Source organism: Lycorma delicatula, chromosome 3 (assembly GCF_047948215.1).
Source record: "Lycorma delicatula isolate Av1 chromosome 3, ASM4794821v1, whole genome shotgun sequence".
In the NCBI taxonomy this organism is placed as follows: domain Eukaryota; kingdom Metazoa; phylum Arthropoda; class Insecta; order Hemiptera; family Fulgoridae; genus Lycorma; species Lycorma delicatula.
Genome location: NC_134457.1, coordinates 218,673,533 through 218,698,978, shown reverse-complemented (window position 1 = coordinate 218,698,978; position 25,446 = coordinate 218,673,533). Strand labels below are relative to the sequence as shown.

The 25,446-nt window shown below is 30.8% G+C and overlaps 1 protein-coding gene across 12 annotated transcripts in view; it reads right to left on the bottom strand.

The window, feature by feature from the left end:
- Positions 1-23,464, bottom strand: part of LOC142322429 (glutamate receptor ionotropic, kainate 2-like) — a 722,458-nt gene extending 698,994 nt beyond the window's left edge. For all 12 annotated transcript variants that reach the window (XM_075361507.1, XM_075361506.1, XM_075361508.1 and 9 more), the window contains exons 1-2: positions 23,229-23,464; positions 18,870-19,052 (exon numbers count right to left, since the gene is read on the bottom strand). The gene's annotated coding sequence lies outside the window, so the exon portion shown is untranslated. The remainder of the gene's footprint in view (positions 1-18,869; positions 19,053-23,228) is intronic.
- Between the last annotated feature and the right edge of the window lie 1,982 nt (positions 23,465-25,446).

Genomic DNA, 25,446 nt, shown 5'->3' with positions numbered 1-25,446 from the left:
GTTTGTAATTAAAATCGTAACATATCAATTATTCACTAAATACCTTACAATTAATGTAAATAATCTGACCGAAATTCAAAATCAGAGTTTTCTGTTTTCATTTAAATTTTAATTAATTGAAAAGTTCTAACTCTTACTACCTAATTTACAATTCTTTGTTATAGTAAAATAAATCAATTACTTCTTCTGCAACGAAATAACTACTTTCCCAAATCATAAAAAGTTGAAATTTAACAGACACGTTGGAATTTAAACTTAAAATAAAATTACTTTATTTTATAGCAGTGATGTTCATTATACAACAATCTGAGCGTCAGGGGAGAAAATCCCTTTTGAAAAAACGGTTAAGTACCTGGGACTGGTCTTGGACAGGCGGCTTACCTTCGGCGAACATGTAAATTATGGGACCCAGAGCCTCACTATACCCATGCTGAACAGTGCCAGCCCGTACCCACTGGCAACTAAGTTACTTATTTTTCGGCTGTACGTACTGCCGATTCTGACATATGCTTACCCGGCATGGGGGGCAGTGTTGAGCTCCTCGCTTCAAAAGAAGATCGAGGCCGTCCAAAACATTGCGTTGCGGACGATATTTGGAGCTCCGTGGTTTGTCAGGAACGCCAGCCACTCTCCGATCCGATGCGAGTGGGGGTGGATCCGAGGTGGGGGTGGCGCAGGCGCGCAGACTGTTCGGGAGAGCGGCTGTGTCCGAACACAGTCGTCTTCGGGACATCTGCCGAGAGGACCCAACCCCGACAGTTGTAAGGAAGCGGCCTCACGCCGCACTGGACGAACCACCGTGAGGGTGCGGTGCGGGAGCCGAGAATCGACAAACCAGGCTTAGGGCCTCTATATCGCATGAGCCACAAACGGAATAACGCGTCAGAAACGTTTCCGGGGACGCGAGTGAATGGTTTTCGAGTGTAAACTGTACAAGTCAGCGAGTATACGGTTTCAGGCCAAAAAAAAAATGCGGTAAGTTGTGATTCCTTTTTTTTTTTCTCGTGTGTATGTTCTGTTTCATTTGTTGCAGATACCCACAGTCACCACAATAAACAAATGGTTTCTTCACTGCGGCCACGCGGTCCCCCCAACCCCTTCCCGGACACACGTGTGTCTGCAGATTAATATTATGTAGAGTAAAGAACTTCTGTTTGCTTCTGAAAAGGCAATCGCCGCCCCAAAACCGCGATCGCGAATAGGTACCACCAATTTGTAAGTTCCCTATTCCCTTTCCTTTCAAGAAAGAAGAATGAGGGAACGAACCCAGCAGTCACAAGCCCAGCAGTTACCTGCCCAGCAGCCACCTGCCCAGCAGCCACTGACAGCATGGAAGAAAGAAGAAACCTGCACTTTCCCCCGTTCAGCCCTTCGGGGCCTCGGGAATACTAAAGTTAATGGTGTGTAACTTCGGTTACTACCAATTCTCGGAAAGTACAGGCCAAAGAAGAATGAAGAGGTCATCGGAAGAAGAAGATGAAGAAGAAGGAAGACCCTCTACTCATCCCAACATCACGGACTGGAGTCCGGAAAAGAGCCCAGCAGAGATGCGTTCTGAAAGGCAGCCATAACAGAAGTGAATGAAGAACTTCTACCTAACCCCTCCTTTAAAACTTACATGTAAATTAACTCAAACCAGCAATTGCGACTCCTCCGGAGAAGGGAGCGCATTGCTCCCTCCATATAGTTAGTGCCCCGTTGTGGCGTATTCCTGCTAGCCTATGAAGCGTTAGCACCGAAAGGACTTCAGTGGACGGTCTGAAGGGGAATTACGTCGAGAGGACAGGTTGCATAAGCCTAGCCTTCCGCAGTCGGCCCATAAAATGGGTTCGATAACGCTGGTTTAACAACGGGTTGGAATGCAATTAAATCCGTCCTTAAAAATACTAAATATTAAATAAGACAAAACTTGAAAAATTAGACCCGTCACTTAAAATAAACCTTTTAAAAACACGCCCGATTGAATCATCCACCAGCAAGGGACTCTGTCCGGGTTCTGCGATCCGTAGGGAGAATCTATAAACTCCCGCCAACTTTGCATTCCATTCCAATCTGAGCGGTGAACAAAATGAAGGTCCCGCACTAGTACTGAATATCATCTGAATTTAAATCGAATTGGCATACCGATATGTAGCAGTATTTATTAAGCTTAGTGATGAATGTAATGGGAAACCACTTATGAAAAAATAGAATAAGGAGATCGGTATTTACCTTAAAATTCACGTTGGGGGTTAAATGCAATCGGGAAAGTTTCGCCAAACACATTGTCAGTTTTATTATTAACTTTTTTACTAAAAACTTTTATACTCTGTAAATTATGAAAGGAGCGTCCATACGTATAGCCGTTTTAATAATAAATAATAAAAATCTAATTTCAAACTTTTGAAATAAATAAATATAACATTTGTTAAATATCTTCGCGTGGAAAGTAAAGATATACAATTTAAAGTTGTATTTTATAGTAATAATATCATACAAGCTACCTTTCATCGCTTGTATTTTAGAATTATGTGTAACATATCTGACTCGGTAAAATTGCTAACAGGAAATCAGTACGTTTATTTTACCTAGTAAGCCTGGCAAGAAATGCATGTTGTTCTTAAGAATGGCTGTGATATATTTTTAACTAGATTACGTTTCACAATAGATCGACTGCATGCTTTAAGTTACGACAGTACACACAGATCCTTGGTTTCTCCAAGGATCTGTGCTAAGCCCCTTCTTGTGGAACCAAATTTTTGACGGGGTCTTGAGATTGAGATTCCCGGAAGGAGTGACATTCGTTGCGTACGCCGGCAATTTGGCGATGCTCGTTGATGGCCCCGCAGAATATGAAGTGGAGAAAAAGGCGAATAGGGCCATAAGACAGGTAAGCATGTGGTTGGCGACAAGGGGGCTACGACTCGCTCCACAAAAAACTTAACTCGTAGTTGTGGCAGGCCGACGTAAGATTAGAAGAATTCGAGTTACGGTCGACGGGGTTAGACTAGAAACAACGCCCTCTGTGAAATATCTCGGACTTTGGTTCGATCAAAATGGACGGTACACCCGGCTCCTCAATGAAGTATGCAGTAAAGCGGAGAGGATCGTCAACGCTCTGAGTAGATTGACGGTCGCGAAGCGGGGACCCAGAGCAGCTAAAAGAAAGCTATTTTATAGCCGGTGAGGCAGGAGTCCTGGCCGAGGTACCGCCGATCCAGTTACGGGCTACCCAAATGAAACGGATTTATGAGGGCATGGACAGGGAAGATGCCACTAATCTCTTGCTACAAGAATGGAAAGAGAAGTGGAAAGCCGCTGCAACTGGGGCGTGGACAAAGAAGCTTGTTCCCGAGATAGGACCGTGGCTGGGGAGGAACACGGCGACATAATTCCTGTCATAATTCCTCTCGATCACGGAGGATGTGATGTATACTTACACAGGTTTAAAAGAAGGGAGCTCCCAAATTTTGTGTACTGCGGTCAAGAGGACATCCCTGCCACACCTTTTTTAGATGTGCACTTTGGGAGGATCTAAAAATAAGATATAACATACAAGAGATTACCTTGGAAACTATAACAAAGTATATGCTGAGAGGTGAAGTATATGCGGAGAAGTGTAATGGTTGACAATAGGGAGATTCGTGGCTGAGATTATACGAGCAAAGGAAGTGGATTACAAGAAGTGGGAGGAGTTACTTTAAGAAAAAAAACATAACGGTCGAAACCCGGATGCTGGGCAGGGCCCGGGAACGGCATAGTCGGGCCCGGTGTCACTGGCTTTAGCGGTTAGAGGCAGAGGCAACATGGAAATAAGGGAAAGATCCGGAACCGGTGAGCCGACTTCCCACACCGGACGTGCTGCCGGGCCGGCAGCTGGGGAGACTCATTAGAGTAGCAAGGACACTTCCCTGAGCTGAGTAATACTTGATTGTTGAGCAGGCTCAAGGGAGCAGGAGAACAAAAAAAAAACTTACAACAAAACAAAACTTTTATTTATTATAAATTTTTCTTTTACGTTAATTTATATTTTAAAGTTTGGATTATTTTAGTTTTTCTAATGTTTGTTTATCTACTGATGATGATTGTTCAGTAATCGATATATATCTGAATTTTTAGATTTTATTTTTTTTGAAAAAGTATGGGTTTCTATTTGTGACATTATTTTAATAATACTTTTTATTTTTATTCTATTTATAGAACACAATCCGTTTTAATTTAGTTTTAGAAAAAACTTACAAAAAGACCACAAACATTTTCTTCGAACTATTTTTGATTAAAAATAAACAATTCATACTAATTTTAATAATATACTGGTTTCTACATACAGCACTTACGAAGTAAAATCAAATAATTTATCTGTGGTAAATGTTTGATATTATCTGAAATCAATAAAAAAGAGCCAACATTATTAGATCAATTACTTAATTTTTTCGTGTTAAAATGGGTACACTTACATATACAACCACTTTACAAAGAATAATTGTATTCATTTTCCTAGAATCTCTCTTTTTATGTTTTGGTCATTAGAAATTAAACCTAACTCAGTTTAAAGTGAAGCCTATTTTCACCAAATAGAGAGGTACTGTATAACACACACACACACAACCCGCGCGCGCGCGTACTTATAATTTTTTTTTTTAAACAACTTGTGATACACATTCGTTGCTAAAATGAGCGGACTAATTAAGTAACTTTTTCCAGTATAGCATTCCATTAAAATCCCTTTTTTTAATTAATAAAATATTTTAAAAAATGTATTTCATCAGAATAGCTAGAATTTGATAATGGAGCGAGACTTAATTTCCGTTTTTAATCATTTATCGTGTTTTTATATTAAATTTTAAAATGTTTTTATCATCAATAATTTATAAGTAATTCCATAGTTGGGTAATAAAATTAAATCCAGTAACTATTATATTAATAATAATTTTAAAAATAATGTACATAGCTCATTTACATACAATTCTAAAATCGGTATTTTTTGGAATCCGACATTCACTTCTTTAATTTTTTCTTCCAAATCATTAATTATTTGGAGATATTTGCAGAGAAATTATAAATATAATCGAACCAAACTTAACCTACGCTCGATTTGCTCGTTAAACCTTCGCTTGCTAGTCAAGTTAGCGACTGAAGCGAGCGTAGGTTGAGTTTGGATAGATTTTTTTGTTGTTGAGGATTTTGAGGTCACAATGGACCACTTTGGTTAATATATGGTTATATGGATAATGAGTAAACCTGAAAGGAAAAGAGCAAAAGGCTACTGAAATGTGTTTCTAAATGTTGTTAAAAATTTGGTAGATAGGTTAAGAATAAAAAAAAAATCCTTTCGGCACATCGAAAGGAGGAGGTAGATTTCACCTGTGTTAAGTAGTGGATAAAAAATATTTCAACCTTAAGTTAAGAAAAACTTCAAATTTACTCAATACGATAATGATTGCATGTGAAAATGTTTCAGATATTTAGCATACGACAAGCCCCATCTTTTTACAATTCCAGCAAAATTTTGGTCATCCCTTGCCGTAAGGGTTGGTCATATCAAAATTTGTTTCAGACAAAGTTGTTTTAGGTAATGTTTATTACACTAATGACCACTTTAAACCGATTCGGTACTGTGCCTATTAAAGGTTTGATTTTTTTTGTGTTTAAACCCCCATTTTTTCCACTGGGACAGTGGTTGGTGATATCAAAAGACTTTCCGTAGTCAAGTTTAGGCCCTTATCTAAAGAATACTAGGAACTTTATACGAATTCGTAACGTTACTTATAACATATAAAGATACTTTGTTTTTTCGAAAAAGCCTATTCACGTCGACCCCCATGGTCCGATTTTGGCCGTCAAAAAACACGACCGAGATTTTTGAACGAGTTATTTTGAAGAAACAATTTGAAAGTGATTGTCGCAGAATTACGGCAGGTATCGTGTCCACAAGAAAGTTTATATATATATATATATATATATATATATATATATATATATATATATATAAACTTTTGAGCAGACGGTGGTTTTGGGGTCTGGGAGATGTGAAACGTGAAGGTATGTTAAATTTTTCTGGAACTCGAATCATGGTACCCATTACAAGAGGTAACTTTCTTTTGAAATCTACCTAAAAGAAGTCTAAAAGAGTAATAATTGAAGAGAAAAAACTGCGCCTTAATCTTGTACAATAAAGAAAATGGTTGATATGCCACATAAATGGACAATTCCTGTTTAGTTAAGTTAGTAATTTAGGGCTCTATAAACAAAACATAAAAACTGTTGAGGAAAGCAAAGATTTAAATATATCAAAAATTATCGAAGATGTACTACGTTTAGTAATATATAGGTTTTGCTTAATCCATTATCGCAAAACAGAAAGGATCGGGAACAACAACAAATTAATCAGAAGATTGATGGGTAAGAAAAAAAAAATTGAATGAAATTTTCCTTTTTTTCTTAAGTTTGTTATTTATTAACGTTAAATAAAATGCGAGTTAAATCAAAATTAGTGTGGTATAATTATTTGGTTGATAATTTAGTAAACAGATTTATAAAACAATTTTTTCTCTTTAATCCAAAATTAAATTTTTATAAAGGAATAAAATAAAACGTTACTGTTACTGGAAACACATTTTAGACATGTTATTATAAGAAAGCCAATTCCCTGTAGAACTGTAAACATTTTTCAATACCAAGTGAGAATACGCACACTACCACGCGCGCTTTCACACTTTTTTTATACGTGGGAATAATATTACGTTTTCTATAAATATTGAAAAAAACATTTTTTTTTTTTTTATCTTTTGGAAGATAATTTGGGAATCGAATTGGGGAATGAAATAAGATGAACTAGGATCTTATGACTCTTTTGGAAGGTACGTGGAATCATATAATACGGTTTATGTGCGACATCTTTTACAAATTGATCCCGATGGCCCAAGTGTAGAGCAATTCTTTAAATAAATGAAATTATTTTATTTCAACGTGAAATATTCCTCCTGTTACTTTAAGTAAATTATTTTCATAAAAAACAATAATGGATCTTTATTTTAATTTATCATAAATATCCATAATTAATTTTTTTTAAATAAATTGAGAGGATCTCCAGACACCGATTTCCAAAAATTGTCGGTTTTTCAGAAGCATTCGTTAAGATCTAGATTCACAGGTAAACGATTTTATCCCAGTACATTAAAACTAACTTTTTTTTTAATATTTTTTGACAATTTTTACGTATTAATCTTAAGAAACCTTAACCCCTACAATATCTACAACTGGAAGGTGGCCTTTTGAAGTAATTTTTATTATTCGTCAGTAAAATTATTTTTCCTTTTTTAATATTACTGAAAAGTTATATTTTATTTATTATAATTTTAAGTCTTAGGGATTCAAAAAATCACCTTTATAGAAATACTGATCAAAGAAATACTTATAATTTCGAGTTAAAAAAAAATAAAAAATAAAAAAACCGTGAAAGTAAATTGTGTAAGACAGCATACCGTATGCTGTCCTTATACTGTCTTACGTATTGTACATACGAGTATACGACTCCTAGTGAACTGACATTTCCCAAGGCAAATTAAACAATCTTAATAGTTGAAACGTTTTTATTTAAAGGTACAATTTGTCATTATCCTACACGGCGACTGTTTTTATCTATAGAAATTGGTCGCGTCTAAAAACCAAAAACACTACCGACTTTCGCGGCGGAAGTGGTAGCTTCTCGGCCTTTCATCCGGATTATAACGAATCCATATAAATTAATCCAAAACGATTATAACGCTACATAGGAAAATATTATTATAAAATAATATTTACAAAATTATAAACTTATTACACGAGATAACTAGTTCAAGAGTAGAGAAACAAGAATTTCAACAAGGTAACCGTTTATTTATCTTTGTTCCCGGAGAAGCGAAGTCATCCCCTTTTAAGTGTTGACTCAGCACAAATGTAATTTGTTGCTTCCTCGGTTGTCGGTTTATATACAGTCCACAGATACAACAAATTAAATTATTTATTATTTGATTGTTTATTAACTTAAATTGTATTACTATATAAGCTTTCTTATTTATAATCTGTGACAAATAAATTTAATAATGCCTAATCATTTTAATATTATCAACGTCAAACTTTTTTTTTTTTAATGCTTTTATTTACAGTCGCATCAACAATTAAAGTGATTAGCGACTAAAGAAATACTACCTGACCGTAAATATCAAAAATAAACAATTAAGAAACAAGTACAATAAGCAAAATTTTTAAATACTCTCTTGATAAAGAGTGTAACCAGAAATATTTTTTTTCTTTATATTATGTCACACAAATATGTTTATAAGTATTATTAGAATCATCGTACGACTTTTTGTACGTGGCTGACAGAGATAATATTTAAGATATTATTTCGAAATAATAAAAAAAAAAATTATAGCAGTGCAGTAACAGTTACTGTACTTTCTTGACAAAAGAATTGAGTTTGAAATTTTAACTTTAATTTTTTATGAACTGGAAAATTATAAGCGGTATTATAATTTTATTATTTATTTAATAATCAAAATAAATTTAAAAAATATAATTTATAAAACGCGATTTAAACAATTCGAAATAAAAATTAAAACGCATGATTTTCTTTTAGTTTTTTGTATAGATTGTTTTAATTGTGATAATTAACTAATAATAAAATATACAATAATTTCCTCGAGCCTGATGAAACGGGTAAGATTTTGCTGTTAATTATTAATACACTGTAGTTACCATAATGATCGGTTGGAAAGTAAACATTATTACTGTTAGAAAAACAAAATATTTGATGACTCTTTTTTTCCTCAGGATTTATATTACGACAAAGTATAAACAATAAAAAATCTGGATAGAAAATGTAAAACAATAAAAATTAATATACCTCATTCAAATCAGAAATAATTCAGTATAAAGACCGATCGTATTATAACAGCTTATTTGTCATTTCATGGAATTCATTACCAAAGTATGAAATACATATTTATTTATTTGTATTAAATAGATAATTAAATACATATTTATACTTAGTTATATTTTATAGCAGACCTCAACCAGGTGACCATCATGTACATGACATGACAATCAAAGGAAATATTTTTACAATTTCCAAAGCTAGAAGGCATAAAATTTCATTTTACAGGAAAAAAAGTAAAAAAGAAAAAAAATAAAACTTTTAATTGTTCATTAAAAAATATAAATTATATAGAAAATTTTTTTTTTTTGTCTTCAGTCATTTGACTGGTTTGATGCAGCTCTCCAAGATTCCCTATCTAGTGCTAGTCGTTTCATTTCAGTTTACCCTCTACATCCTACATCCCTAACAATTTGTTTTACATATTCCAAACGTGGCCTGCCTACACAATTTTTCCCTTCTACCTGTCCTTCCAATATTAAAGCGACTATTCCAGGATGCCTTAGTATGTGGCCTATAAGTCTGTCTCTACTTTTAGCTATATTTTTCCAAATGCTTCTTTCTTCATCTATCTGCCGCAATACCTCTTCATTTGTCACTTTATCCACCCATCTGATTTTCAACATTCTCCTATAGCACCGCATTTCAAAAGCTTCTAATCTTTTCTTCTCAGACACTTCGATCGTCCAAGTTTCACTTCCATATAAAGCGACGCTCCAAACATACACTTTCAAAAATCTTTTCCTGACATTTAAATTAATTTTTGATGTAAACAAATTATATTTCTTACTGAAGGCTCGTTTAGCTTGTGCTATTCGGCCTTTTATATCGCTCCTGCTTCGTCCATCTTTAGTAATTCTACTTCCCAAATAACAAATTTCTTCTACCTCCATAATCTTTTCTCCTCCTATTTTCACATTCAGTGGTCCATCTTTGTTATTTCTACTACATTTCATTACTTTTGTTTTGTTCTTGTTTATTTTCATGCGATAGTTCTTGCGTAGGACTTCATCTATGCCGTTCATTGTTTCTTCTAAATCCTTTTTACGATTAGTACAGCTGTTTTTTTTCCAAGAAAATGTGGCTCTCTGCATTTTCACATAACAATATAGAAAAAAATTCAGTTTATTTAATTACTAGGACATCTTACTCAACGTTAAGTAACACTAAATTAATTTATTGGGCAATTGATCATCATGGAAAAAAATTAGATTGACGTCATTACAAATAAAAATTATACGACTGATGTTTTTTATTAAAATTTTTGTAGTTTATTGTAAATAAAATCAATAAAACTTTAATGCATTATATTCGTTCGTGTTAATATTTCTGACAATTCTACACGCACCAGATGAGATCATACGTACATATGAGAAAATCTCGAGTTTGATTTCATTACAAAAATGGAGAATACGTTTTTATTATTGTTGAATGTATAATATCATTACGTTTATATAAATTATGTAAAATTAATTTAAACTTTTTGAAAATACAAATTAAAAAATTAATCTTTAATTAAAAGTAAACTAATTTTTTTTAACAAATATAAATACAATTAATTATTAAATTAAATGCTTAACCGAAATGTATATTTTCCTTAAACCTTAGGTTTACTAAACCTAAGGTTTATTATTAAATCTTAGTTCCAGTTTTCAAGTTTACATTATCTTCGATATAAATCATAAATAAATGTTAGTATATATCCCCTTTGTCCGCCAACACAGTCTTCCGTGTTTGGAAAATTTAGCAAATCTGTTCATTGGTGTTAAAATAAATTATTCAGTTAAGTCCCTGACACATAAAAAAAAAGAAAAAAACATAACGCTAGACCAAAAAAAAACAATTTAAAAAGGTCTGTTTAATAAATAAAACTTTCAAGTTCCCATCTATATTTCCGAGCAATTCGACAATACAAAGCCTAGTTCCTAAGTATTGACTAATCCGGCGGTAGAGATAAATTGGATTATCCTAAAATCACCCGTCTCAACATTTCATTCTGCTTGAACCGTTTACTGCTATATTTAGTGAATATCGGACAACAAGCTATAAAACGAATGATGCATTTTTATCAGCGCAAATAATACGACGAGCAGATGGAATTAACGTTGCGCACCCATCGCTTAAAATTCAGATTTATCGTTCCTTGCCCCTTTTATTTTCGTTATCTACTTTTTTCCAGGCCATCTGTTGAGACGAATATCAATCCTTATTTAGATTTACTTTTCTTCTTTTCATTTATTGGGAGATCTTACGTCCTCCCAATACGTTTTTATTGGGGTGGGCCGCCTAGGTGTCCCACTCTCTATGATGGAACTCCCACGTGGCTTCGGATTTTGAGAGGTAAAGTAAGACCGTAGTCCCAGTGTGGGTTCCCTCCAGGGGTTCCTCACTAGAGGTAAGGCGTAAAGACCGGAGTCCAGGTGGAGAGACCCACTTGGCGTCCCCTCATTAGTGGCATGGCATATCACCAAAAGACCGAGTCCCGGTTGCCTGGCGGGAATATTAGTTCTCGACGAGGCAGTTTGAGGCGAAGGCACCTCCTGGAGCTTTGTTTAGGCTTAGTTGTGTGTACGGCTCCAGGGGAGGGGATAAGAAATGATAAAATCAACAAAAAAACTTTTTATTTCCAATAATTTTTTTCTAAGAAATTGATTTCTTGGACATGCCTACGACCAGAATAACCGCAATCGTACCGCGCAAAATACTTAATATCGAAAAAATATACAGATAACAGATTCATCGAATGTTAGGATCTATTACAAACCACGATGAACATTGTTAAAGAAAACGGGAAGATGTGGATAATGAGAAAGTTATGAAACCTCAAGGTAAAGTACGAAAAATTTTCAAAAGATACAGTAAAAAGGCTCCTTCAGCGTTAAGCGTTCACAGTATCTTGGAAAACCCTAATATCTTTACCTAGATTGGGAAGAGAACATTACTGATTTGATTTTGCGTTTACCAGATCAACAAATATGTGTAATAAAATAATTTTCCTCAGGAAACTAGTCATCTGAGAACAAAACGTTTCCTTAAGGAAAACTCTCACCCGTGACCAGAATCGCGTGGCGTATGAAAGTATCGGACGTAACTACAAATCATTAAGTCCATAAACTGGAGAATTCTAGTAGGAGATAAATACAGCCTAATTCTAGTTAAAAGTTGTACGTCATTATAAATTACGTTTGTATATTTAAATTTAATGAGCTTTAATTAGAAAAACAGAAGATGATTAGGCAATCGTATGTAAATATTATTATTTTAAAAATACTCCATATTAATGCGAAAAATTAACCTTCAGATTTTATGAAGCAAAAAATATTTTCAGTTTATAACAAAACCATCATTTTAAAAATGTAATAAAATTTACCTATCGTAGCTTATGTTTTTTGTAAGTTGATTTATTTATTAAGTATTCGCTAAATTATTTGATATTCTTCAGTTACGTCCAGTTCTCATTTATTCATTCTGTTTTTTACATCCTTGTACGAGGTAAAAGTATTGTGATCACAAAACATTTTGGAATTCAGATATCAACAGAAATATACATTTTGACCTGAATCCATTTCGACTAGTTTCGGCGTGATGTCTGTACGTACGTATGTATGAACATATCTCTCATAAATCAAAAACAATTAGCCGTAAGATTTCGAAATTTTGGATTTAGAACTGTTATAACATCTAGTTGCGCACCACCCCTTTTGACAGCAATCGACTGAACAAAAAGTGTCCAAAAAAGCCCGAAATCCAAAAAAAAAGTTGGATTTTATACTTTTTCTTAACTGCAGTAATAAGCCGTCAGTTTTTCAAAGATACATCATAAGTGGTACTAATTTTCATTGGTTACAGAGTTATAGCGAAATGAAATTTTAATTAATGAAATATGTTGATCTTACAAGGGGAAGGTACATCGGTTCGAATCAGACTTCATCTCCTTTTTTGTTTTAACCTTTTGTTTTTAATTTAAATATATTGATTTAATAATAATTATTAACCTCTGATTGTAAAAAAAAATCTTTACGATAAATAATAATTCAATAATAACAATAAAAAAAGAAAAATATGAAAAAATGTCAGAAGTTATTAATGAAATAAAATTTTATGTACTTCTCGTTTTAAAAAAAATGTGTATATGTAATTTAATAGGCGTGAAGTCATGTGGTATCCATATCAGATTTTTAAAATTAATTTAAATTATTTAATATGAATTATTTAATTACGTATGTTCTTACGTGCGAGAAGCAATCAAACTTCGTAATTTTTATCTATTGTTAAAATCGACTGAAATAAGATTTGACATTTTGAGATAGATTGAAATACTTTTTGTAAACAGAATTTATTTATTTGTGATAAACTATCGTGTAAAAGTATTGTTCATGATCAATCTACCTTATAAAAAGATACTTCTTTTCTTCGTATACAAGAGAACTACATCAACTCCTTTATAAATCATAGTTGTAGTATTGTACAAATAAACATTATTATTGTAGCTATTATATAGATTCTACACAACTGGCTTTGTTTGTACAGTTTCAATTATATATATTTTACAGATTTTGCGGATTATCCGTGATTTCTTTCTTTCTTGGCGAATCCGTCTCCATTTCTTAAAATCAAAAGTATTCATTCAAAACTTGTTTACAAGGTATAGAGAAAGAGTAGGGTTTATAGGGTACAGAGAGAACGACAAAGTATCACGCTTATCTCTTAGTATAGAGAGATTAGAAAATATATCGCTAGATGTCTGTAAATGTTTTTCAAGGATTGAAATTTTTTTTGGTATATAAAAACGGTATGTAGTGACATTCTCGATTTATTATTTATAATTCATTTTTCTTAAGACAGAAAATAATTTAGGTATTTTAAAAACTGTCACTTATTCGTTTAAATGTAATGTTTCTTTGTAAACAGTAAATATATTATATCAAAAAATATTATAAAAAACTTATAATTGTTTAAAAAAACCTACGAAAAAAATTGTACATTGCAAGAATTTATGCATTTAATAGTGTACATGTGTACATTATTAAGTTACATTGATTATAAAAGTAACTTATACTATTTACGTAATTTTTTATAAATAACTTTTTTACAACTTAAATGTGCAAATATTATATACATATTTCTACAAAAATAAAAAAAAATATATTTCTTTTTAATGAATCATAGTTATTTTTGTTTTAGAAAAAAAATTATTTTATTTTAAGCAGAGAATTATCCATAATATTTTTGTATGGACAGATTCTAGACCCTTTTAATCATTACGTAAATTTTAATATTATAACGAAAAGTTAAATCTTACGCTCTAAGTTTTACAATGATGGGGGTTGTTGAACGCTTTCTTCAACAAATATAAAATGGATTTATCGTATAAAAAGCCGTTCAATTTATTTCCTATTTCAGCTGAATTAATTTTTTTATTAACGTACAAATTTATCGTTATTCTGAATTGTCGAAATAATAAATATTAATAACTATTGTTTTGTTTTAAGAGTAAACGGTGATTAGCCATAATATTTGAAATCACAGTTTATTACTTAATAAATTACTTATTTATTACTTAATAAATTAGATATGTTAAAATTAAAATAGAATTTTTTCTACAATCTGCCTGTATTAAAATGCTTTTTGAGGAAGGAGTCCTAGAAATCACCACGGTTTATTATGAAGAGGGGTATGCAGAGGGTATGAGGCTGCATCATGAAATGCAATATATGAATGGGTCCTTTGATCACGTAAAATGATCATAATAGTAGCCACGAAATTTGAAAGATTTCTATTAACTATTATCAATAATAATAAAAATTGTAAGTGCTTGTAATTTTTGACTGACGTAGATGAAACATATTCTTTTATATTTTAACGTAAGTTTGAAATATCTGCTCTAGTAGTGATCACTACGAAAGCGTTATATAGGAAAAAAACACAAGCAGTAAGTGTTGAAATTGTTATTATTATTATTATTGATAATATTTTGTTATTATACCCCTATGATGCTTAACTGCAAACTCATAGAGGTTTCTATTAACGTTAAATTGTATAGACGACAAAAAAAGTTTTACTTTTCCGGGTACTTTAATACAGAATCCTACATGCAATAAAAGAGTATTGTAACTACACTTTGATGTTAGTCAAGAAGCCGAGAAGCGATTACAGTATTGTTACTGGCCTTTCATTCTTCTGTTTTTTTCTGCATTTGAGAATCACTGAGCCCAAAAAAAAACATGTAAAAAAATATAGCCTTCAATTCTGTACATTATACATTATAATCGGCGTAACTGAAAAGAAGCACATAACAATGAAAATACGTGGGTAGATACATTTACATTATGATCATTGATGCTATTATTAAAATCGACAATGAAATGGGAATATCCTTTTTTTTAACCTCCGGATCCACCGTTAGGCATTCTTTAGAGGATGAAGATGAATGATTTGTAGCGTGTGTGAAAATGCCACTCCTGACTGGGATTCGAACCCGGGACCTCCGGATGAAAGGCCGAGACGCTACCACTCGAGCCACAGAGGCCGGCGGGAATATCACTTTAGCTCATGGTGAGGCCACATATAATCAAGAAAAATTCACAACCACAAAAGAAATTAATTTTTATTTTTTCACTAAATACATAATGAATACACTGTAATCACTTCAATGGAATGATCACTAACTAGCTTTTTAAACTATAATTCGTTTAATTTTTAAAGATAAAATTGATTAAATCTTAAGCACGGGAATCACAAAAGATAGCAGTTAATGTATACCATTTCTAAGAGTAATAAATAAATATTTTATTACGATCGTTAATAAAATCTATTATATTGATCGCGTAAGGAACGAATAATAATACTACACGTATAAACAAAGGAACTATTTGACTGGACGGATCAAATGCTCTTATCATTCGACTGGATAGATTGTCGAGGAAAGCCACATTAAAATCCTGATCAGAGCAGCACAAAAAAGTGCCCGATTAATTATCAATCAGAAAAATAAACATATTCAATAATATTTAAACATATTAAATTAAATAAAAATAAATATAACTAAAAAGTAAAAAAAATATAATACACGTAAAAATGTAGCTAAATATAATTTACAATTCAGAAGACAGTAATGAAAATTGAGAACATATTTATATACATCTTAAACAAAAAAACAAAAAAATTCAGTTTTATATTTTAATTTTTTTTTTTTAAATTTTTACTATTTAAAAGCTCATCGATAGAATTGTATTGTTTCTGTAGAAAATAATCTTTTAGTTTTATTTTAAACAAATTGGTAAGAAAAACTATTAAAACAGTTCTGAAATTTTTTAAATATGATATCGATTACATAACCAGGTCCCTTTAGGGAACAAAATGAAAACTTATTTTGTATTACCGAATATTACTTGTAATTTAATGGATTCGATAAGTTAATCGCAACAGTATATTTGGCTCAGTTATGAAGAAAAACTCAGTTAACCCCTTCACACGTAACTTTCCTTAGTAAACCTGTTATGAAATGATTGTTATTCTTGAGAACGGTTACGTCACTTTCGGAAGTGATTTGCAAGTCAGATCGCCTATAAACATTACGGTCATGAGTACTCGCATACAAAATAAGTCTAAAATATACAATATCACCAAAGATCCAAGCACGGTATTATAGCTGCCCTCCGTTTACGAAATAAAATGCTACGAATTGTTTCAGGTGAATCATGATTTTTAACTTTTAATATGTCACAGATTAAAAGGTGTACGTCTAAATTTCTAAATACGCTCAAGTATACATATATGTGTACGATTTAGTTTAGAACAAAAGACGAACTTTTTATGTACGTTCGTGTTTGTCTCTGCGTGCGTAGTTGGATCGTTGTTTGTATTACTCGCCTACAGAATAAACTTTGTTAATTACTTAAAGCTATTCAAACACACGTTATTACGAATTTACTAACAGGCCAAAAAACTAATTTAATTTTTTTGTTAATGAACTTTCTATTGTTTTATAACTGTTTAACAAAAGGCATCGCATTTTGTTAAAATAAAACCATATTAATCATTAAAGAATTTCAGTATTAAAAAGGGCGTTGGTAATAATTAAAAATGTTATATCAACAAGAGGGGAATTGCATAAAAAAAAAAAAAACACGGAAAAACAATTTATTTTTTAAAGTTGTAGCCATAATTCTAATTACTGGTCTAAACAATCGATTAAGCGCCGAGAAGTTTGTTTCTAAACTACTTAAACTGTCTAAATATATGGCGGTTTTTTTTTGTTGAATTTACTGAAATGAATAATTGAGGATGTGTAAGAATCTATGGAAGTTGCAGTTAATGATAAGCATCCGTTGTGTAAGAATCGCACCTTAATAAAACCACACGTTTGAAAACAAATTTAATTTGTCTTCCATTTTTTTATGTTTTACAAAAAGTAAAGTGAATTTCATAAGAGGGTACTTTTATAAAAAAAAAAAAAAAAAAAAAAAAAAAAATTATACAAATAAATTAATACATGTCGTACATTTCAAACATTTCTAGAACTCATTAATATCTATTAATAAAGAATACTTTTTTTTGGAGGTGTACAGTCTCAAACAATTTTTACGTTAATAGAAAAAAATTATAATCTTTTTTATTTCCAAGAAACTCGACGATGAAAACGATCATTAAATGATTATTTCAGTGGATGATAATCACAAGAAACTTTATTCTGCGAGTTATAAAAGTTTTCACGTAAAGTATTAATTTTAATTTTTATTAAGAAGCACTAATGAAAATACAAAATGAATGACTTAATTTTCTTAATTAAAATTTCAAGACATTTAAAAAAATACATTAACACAAAATTTATTTCCTTAAGTTTAAACATTTGAAACTTCTTTTGAATTTTTAAACTAAACTGTATCTCATATAACAAGATATTAAAAATATGATTATAAATATATTAGAATTCTGAATAAGTAGATATTTACGAATCCTGTTTTTTAATAAGATTCATAAATATTTTTTATTAATTATAATTATGTAGATTAAAATAGATACGTAGACTTCAGCTCACTCAATCTATCTTTCTCAGACAGTTACACGCGTAAACATATGTGTTTTACCAAATAAAATTTACAAATAGTAAAAAAATATATTTTTATAGTCGAATAATTAAACGCAACAAAACGAATTGGTGTTTTTCACGAGGACGACCGTTTCATTTTCGGTTACATAATATACACGTAATCTTTTCTAGGTTAAAACGTTATCGTAAAAATTATCATTGGATATTCATTATTACTGTTCAATTTATATCGTTGAAATAAACCTAATTACTCTTAAGTAATTAAATAAAAGAAATAAAAAAATAAAAATTAATTCTAGTTTTAACGAGTCATAATATCAACATAAAAGTTTCTCCCATGCGTAAAGTAAAATGGGCATGATGTTTATTTTACTTTTAACATAACCAGCTAACAAATGAAGATGTGTTTAATTTAAAAAAAAGTATATATTATTACTAATTAATATTAAACTATTAAAACATCACTTTATATAATTAAAATGTTAGTTAAATTGAAAATAAATGGTAGTTAAAAAAAGGGCAACTTTTACTCATCTGAATTGTGTTAACAAAAAGATAATCGAGTATAAAGAAAGATACAATATCTGATGAAATATGTACCTAGCACGCGGTTACACTTAAAAAAACTTAGTACTCTATAATACAAAAAAGAAAATATTTTAATGAGGTTATTGTTTATTAAATTGATACAACTTAAAACTATCGCATAATAATTTAATAAATAGGAAATAACCAAACTTTTGAAAGTTATTACAGAATAAATAATTATTGTAAAATTACGTAACTAAAAAACAAATGTTCTTATATGACAGGCATTAACAGCTACTAATATTTTAATAATTTTTTTACAAATCAGTTTCATTATTATAGATGAATCATTTACATATATTTTAAATATAAATTAACTTGGCGGGAACTGACCGGTAAAGTACTTCCCGACTTCTCGTTACGATATGTGGCGGGCTCTTCCGATGTTAAGCGTAGGCGTCGGTCAGCGTCGGTGGCAAACAGCTGACTGGCGTCGTTCCTGTTCCGACCGACTCTTGCGAGTTTTGAATATTACCAGCAGAGCGCAACACTGTACGCGCTCGTAAACAAAATTACCTGTGCAAAAAATAACGTACAATTAAAACAATAGGAATTCTACATGTAAAATAAATACGTTTAAATGGATTAACGAATGCGCAATAAATATACAAAGCTTTGTCTGCTTCATTTATATAAATGAAAAGAGCATCCGTCTCACTTGGTTAAAACGAAATTAACTTAATTTCTTTTCATTTCAGTTTACGTTTTTGAACTACAGTAATAATATTTGTACTTTTTTTAATTAATTTGCATTCTATCCGATTTAGAAAGAAATCTAATTACATTACAGTTGAAAATTAAAACATAAAGTAATAAAATTTTATTTTTTTAACTACTTGTATATATTGTATCTGCTTGTATACACTTGCAATAATAACAGTTGACAATAATATCTCGCTGAATCATGTGATGACAGTAAAACAAAAATAAACTTAGAAAAATTATAAATATATTTTTTTTTTAATCGATAAGTTTAAATAATAATAATGATAAAAATAATATAAATATAAATATATATGTTTTTATCTGTTTAGCGCTCCCTAAAATATATACAATGACAAACAGGGATGCCGATAGTACGTTTACTGATGTTTTTAACCGGTTATAAAAAAGAGTTTGTTCTCAATTCGACCTCGAATTTTTTTTTACGTGTGTTCAAGCATTACTTTTCTCTCTTTGTCTCATTTTTTCTGTTTAGCCTCCGGAACCACCGTAAGATAATTACTTCAGAGAATGAATGAGGGTGATATGTATGAATGCAAATGAAGTGTAGTCTAGTACTGTCTCAGGTCGACCGTTCCTGAGATGTGTGGTTAATTGAAACCCAACCACCAAAGAAAAGAACACCGGTATCCACGATCTAATATTCAGATCCGTATAAAAGTAACTGCCTTTACTAGAATTTGAAACATAGACCTCTCGACTTCGAAATCAGCTGATTTACGATGACGAGTTAACCACTGTACCAGCCCGGTGGCTAAGCATTACTCCTCAAAATTTGTCTGATTTCGTCGACTCTTTTTTGTACTTTATAAAGAAATTTCGGTACTTACGTATTAACGCCACCGCAGCTACAGCTTTATTTAAAAACAAAGTAGTCAATCGGATTTCGGTGGAAAATGAACAGTCTCTTTATTAATTTTAATAAATGGTTATTTATATTTATTTATTTTATAAATATAATTTAACCAAACTTAACCTACGCACGCTTCGCTCGCTAACCTTGACTAATTAACACCGTAATTTTTTGAGTATTTATTTAATAAATTCAGTAATTATTGCAATTATTTATTATTTAAACAATAAAAACACTCCTGTTAATTAGTCAAGGTTAGCGAGCGTAGGTTAAGTTTGGTTAAATTATATTTATAAAATAAATAAATATATAAATAACCATTTATTAAAATGAATAAAGAAACTGTTTTGAATCTATATTAAACTTTATATCGGCCCATTTTCCACCGAAATCTGATTGACTACTTTGTTTTTAAATAAATCTGTAGTTGCGGTGGCATTAATACGTAAGTACCGAAATTTCTTCTGGTGGTTTGTTAAATTTTTTAGATAATTTAAACTGAAGTTATTTTAAAAGATAACTTTCATTAATTACATAGATTATTTAAAAATATGTTTCCTTTACTTTGTCAGTAATGTTAGTTAAATGGATAACGTGATAAAATGTCACGAAATGATAAAGATAGTCAAAGAATTTTTTGATGAATTTGTAAGAAATTAATTGAAAACTTTGGATTAGAAAATTATTCATGTTGTTATATTCCATACGCCTAAGCGTTTGCTCGGAAAAGTTTTTTTATTTTTCCCTTTATCCCTTTAGTTAATTTTCAGATTCATTTTCACGTATATTGCTAACGGCGACTTATGTTTATACAGCAAGATTTTTGTGAACCTAACCATATTATAAAAAAAATCAAATAATTTAAAATAAAATTCATTTTTTATATTTTTAAAAACCGACTAACAAAATTCTTAAATAAAAAAATTACTTATTCAACTTTTTTTATAATTAAAAATTTTTTAAGTTCCTACAAAGATAAGGGTTAAAAATTTCGTTGGTTTTCTTTAAATTAGCTCAGAAATCTAAATATACGGGCGCGAGTGTTAGCGTCTCGGTCTTTCAATTGGCAGGTCTCGGGTTCGAATCTCGGTCAGGCATGGCATTTTCGCACAACACAAAAAAAAACAACACCTCTAAATGTAGAAAATAAGGAAATTGGAAATTTTTTTTATCTTTACTATTCTATGGAGAAACTTTCTTTGCCAGAAGATATAGGAACGTTTTTTTTTAGAAAACAGAGGAGAATTTTTTAACCAAAAAAATTGACGTACACGATTTGAAGAAATTTTCATATTTTACTTAATCATCAAAAATTAACATTCGATATTTTAAGTTTACATACATAAATCCTGCATAATATAGAAAATTATATGCAAGAATTTAAGAAAAAATGAAGGGGTAAGATGGATAAACTTAGGTCAATTTTTGAGTAAAAGAAAGAAAACATTTCCGCATTTCATGAAAACTTTTAATGTTCTAAGTAGAAGTCAATTTACTACCTGTCGTTTCTCAGAATTTTTTCCCTTATTTTTACCAAGAATCCAATAAAAATATACTTTCTCATTTTTTAATTTCTTCCAAGCAGAGGTTTTTTTTTTAATACAGGCAACGGTTTACGTGGATCTTTCCATTAAACTAAAGTAAATAAACTTGCCGGTCTCCGTAACACGAATTATAACATTTCGGCCTTTCATCCGGAGATTCCGGGTTCGAATCCCGGTCAGGTATGGCATTTTCACACGCTATAAAGTTCCATCTCATCTCATCATCTAAAGAAATACTTAACTGTGATCCCGGGGCTTAAGAAAACTTTAAAGTTAGATTATAGGTAAATTAAAATTAAGAAAAAAATTAAAATAAAGCAAGCTTTGTAAATACTATAAAACCAACTTTAGAACAAATCCTAAAAAGTAAAACTATACAAGTTTATAAAACTTGGATTATTATATCAAATTAGAGGGCTCATAAATTTTTCCTGGTCGTTTTAGATTTGCCGTTAATTTCAAACTGTCGAAATTTTAATATAGATTGAATTAGTATATTTTAATATCTACTCTTATTCTGAAGACGGTTTTATTTTATTTTTTCAAGTTTATCTTAATTTTAAAAATTGATAAAATAATTTTTAGGTAAAAACACTGATAGCGTGATTTGGAAAAAAAAATGGTGCACGACCCCGATGTGGAGGTGGTAGCAATGCTTTACCAGAATCTAACCTACGCATAAAAACAGTAAATTTGTTTTTTTTTTTAATGTGTAGATAACAGTCTGTTCAATTAGTGAACAATAAACAACCCCTACCCCACATGACAGATTGAGATGGGGATGATATGTATGACACGTAAATGAGGTGTAATCTTATACAGACTCAGGCTCACCATTCCTGAGATTTGTGGTTAATTGAACCCTAACCACCAATTACACCGGTATCTATTATCTAGTTTTAAATCCACCCATAAGTAACCAACTTTTACAAGGATCTGAACCTCGGAACTTCGACTTCGAAAATCATCTGTTAAAATAGTGATTTCCGATGAATTTACCATTAGACCATTAGGTAGGCTAAATATATTTTGAAAAAAAAAAAATAAAATATAAACTATAAGATCAAATAAACACAAAATTACATCGGTAAAAATAGATGTTTTCTTTAAAAAAAAAGTTTATCTAAACAGGAGTTCAGCATCCTGTTATTCTGATAATTAATTTAAATTATTTTGTTCAATTGCATTATGGGTGAAAATGAAAAAAATATATATACTACCCTGTCGAAATAATTAATTAAAATGAATAATTAACGTTAAAACCTAAACGTACTTCAACTATGGTTAAGATTAAATTATTATGAATATAGCTTCTGACGTTGTCAGAGATGATCCGAAAGATTAACCTTTACAAATGGCGACAGAAATCTTTATGATAATGATAATTAGAGATTTGTTTGATTTTATTTTTTTATTATTGAAATATTAAGACAAGAAAGATTGTGTTGTGAGAAATATATAGTTAAAAGTATGTATAAATACAGTTGTTAGTAAATATTAATTTTGTGAAATATAATTTTCCATATCTAATCGTTTGTTAAATGAAATGTGCATTAGGGTTTTATAACTTACGGGAGCGTTGTGGCCAAGATGGCTCGAACTTTTCTGATTTCAGAGAATTTTGAACTTGCTTCCACAAATAAAAGAATTGTTGCGAGATGGATGGTTACACTAACACTAAATTTGCTAAATATATATAAATAATGAAATCGACGCAATAACAATCGGTTTTGTACATGTCTAGACAGGACTGTGAACCGAAGTAGTACGCAGGTAGAGACGCGCACGCATCGACATTAACGCAACTAAACAACTCCGTAACCTACAACTGCGGAGCAGACGACTGCGCTAGCGCACTCAGTTATCGTTGCTTGCAAACTCACACAAGCATTACGTCAGTGATCTACGCGTACAATAGACACCGAAATTGTTTGTCAGAAGGAGTAAACAATCAAATAACCGTTTTGAAATACTACATAGCCACCAATGAATTTACTCAACACACCCCCACGTATTTCTCTTAATTTCATTTTCCTTGCTATCCCCTTCACGATAATATTATTAATATATTATGAATTTTTATAAAAATATAAAATCTCATTGAGAATAAAACATTCATCCTAAGCTTACCAAACCGACTTTTCATGTTACGGAGCGGATAATTACCACATTTAATGTCAAACACTGCAAATATATTTAGTTTATTTTTTAAATAAATTGGAATATTTTTTTAATTCGTGTTATTTTTAAAATGCAATATCCCTCCAGAAACAAGTACCTTAATGGAGTCATTCTGATCTCTTTTTTCCTCTCGGATTATCTAAGCCCCTTAAATTAACAAAAAATTTAGTATCGCTATTTTCGGATTGTTTTTTCTTTTTTTTTTTAATGCGTGTTCTAAATTCAACAATTAATGACATAAAAATGGTTCAGGATAAATAGATCTAGTTTCTGCTCTGCAAAAAAAAAAGTAATAAAAATATTTACACGTATATAGTATAATCGAGTAATCTTTAAATCATTTTCTACAACATCTACTTACTACTTTTAGATAACTCCTTTAAATTTTAACAAAAAAAAATTCCTATAATTATCCACTTCAAACGTGTTTTAAATATAGTAAGCAATAAAAACATACTTACAAAGATATTTAGGTCTGCTTATTCCCCAGTCCACGGCATTTGTCTAAAATAAATATTAAAAATGTGTAATTTAAACCTTTATTTCGAAAAACGTATTTCGTCTAATGAAAACAACAAACTTCAATACGTTATAAGGTTTTGTCCATCTAATAATTCCAGGCGCCCAAGCCTCGTGCTCCCTTTTTAATTTTTTATAAATGCATTATATCTTCAAGGACAAAAAATCATTAAAAGATCCTTCAGCCTAAGCCTCGTAACTTCCTTATCACCAGCCAATTAATTTATTTGAAATATAACGAAATTAAAACATTCCTAAATTAAAATTTTCTCTGCTTTCAAGGACAAGAAAAACGGTGTTGCGAAGATTTGGGACGCGATTCTTCCAGAAATTTCTATTCTTCCAACTCTCCTTTAATTAATTTAATGTGATATTCGATTTTTTTTATATTTTATTTTTTTAAATTCTGCATCAGCTGGCAAAAAAAAAATCTTGATTACATTGAACATTTTTCACAGGAACAGTTCTTTTGAGATACGCATTCTCTCTGGGACAAAATCTCACGGTTATAATTTTAATTTGAGACCTCTTGTAACGTTCTGAACCCTTAATTCCTTTTAATTAACCAAAATTAAAATATTTTTAAAAGTTCTTATTCAACATTTTTTGTACTTTTGGAGATAAAACTTCAGTAATACGGAAGTGATCTGGGCATCCTTGGTCTTATCATTACAAATCAATAATTAAAATCTCACAGACCTTGCGTTTAACCTAAAATGAATAGTTATTGTAATGTATTAGAATAAACGGAATATGAAATTTTTCCACGGTTTAATTTTTAGTGAACTGTTTTAATTAAATTCCGAATTTAGGATTTAAAAAAAAATTTGAAAACATTTTCATTGTACCCTAATTTTTTTTCTCAGGTAATTTTTCTCGCCTAGGAAATGATGTAAGAAAATTTGCTGATGATATTAATCTTAAGTACGATGAAGTTTTTAAGTAACTTTATTAAAATAATTTTTCTGGATAGATTTTAAAAAACAATATTAAAACTTGTAGCAAATCGCTTAAATTCTGAATATTACTACATTATTTAAAAAAAAAAAAAAAAAAGTTTTTTAGTTCTCTGTAGTGATAATATATTTTT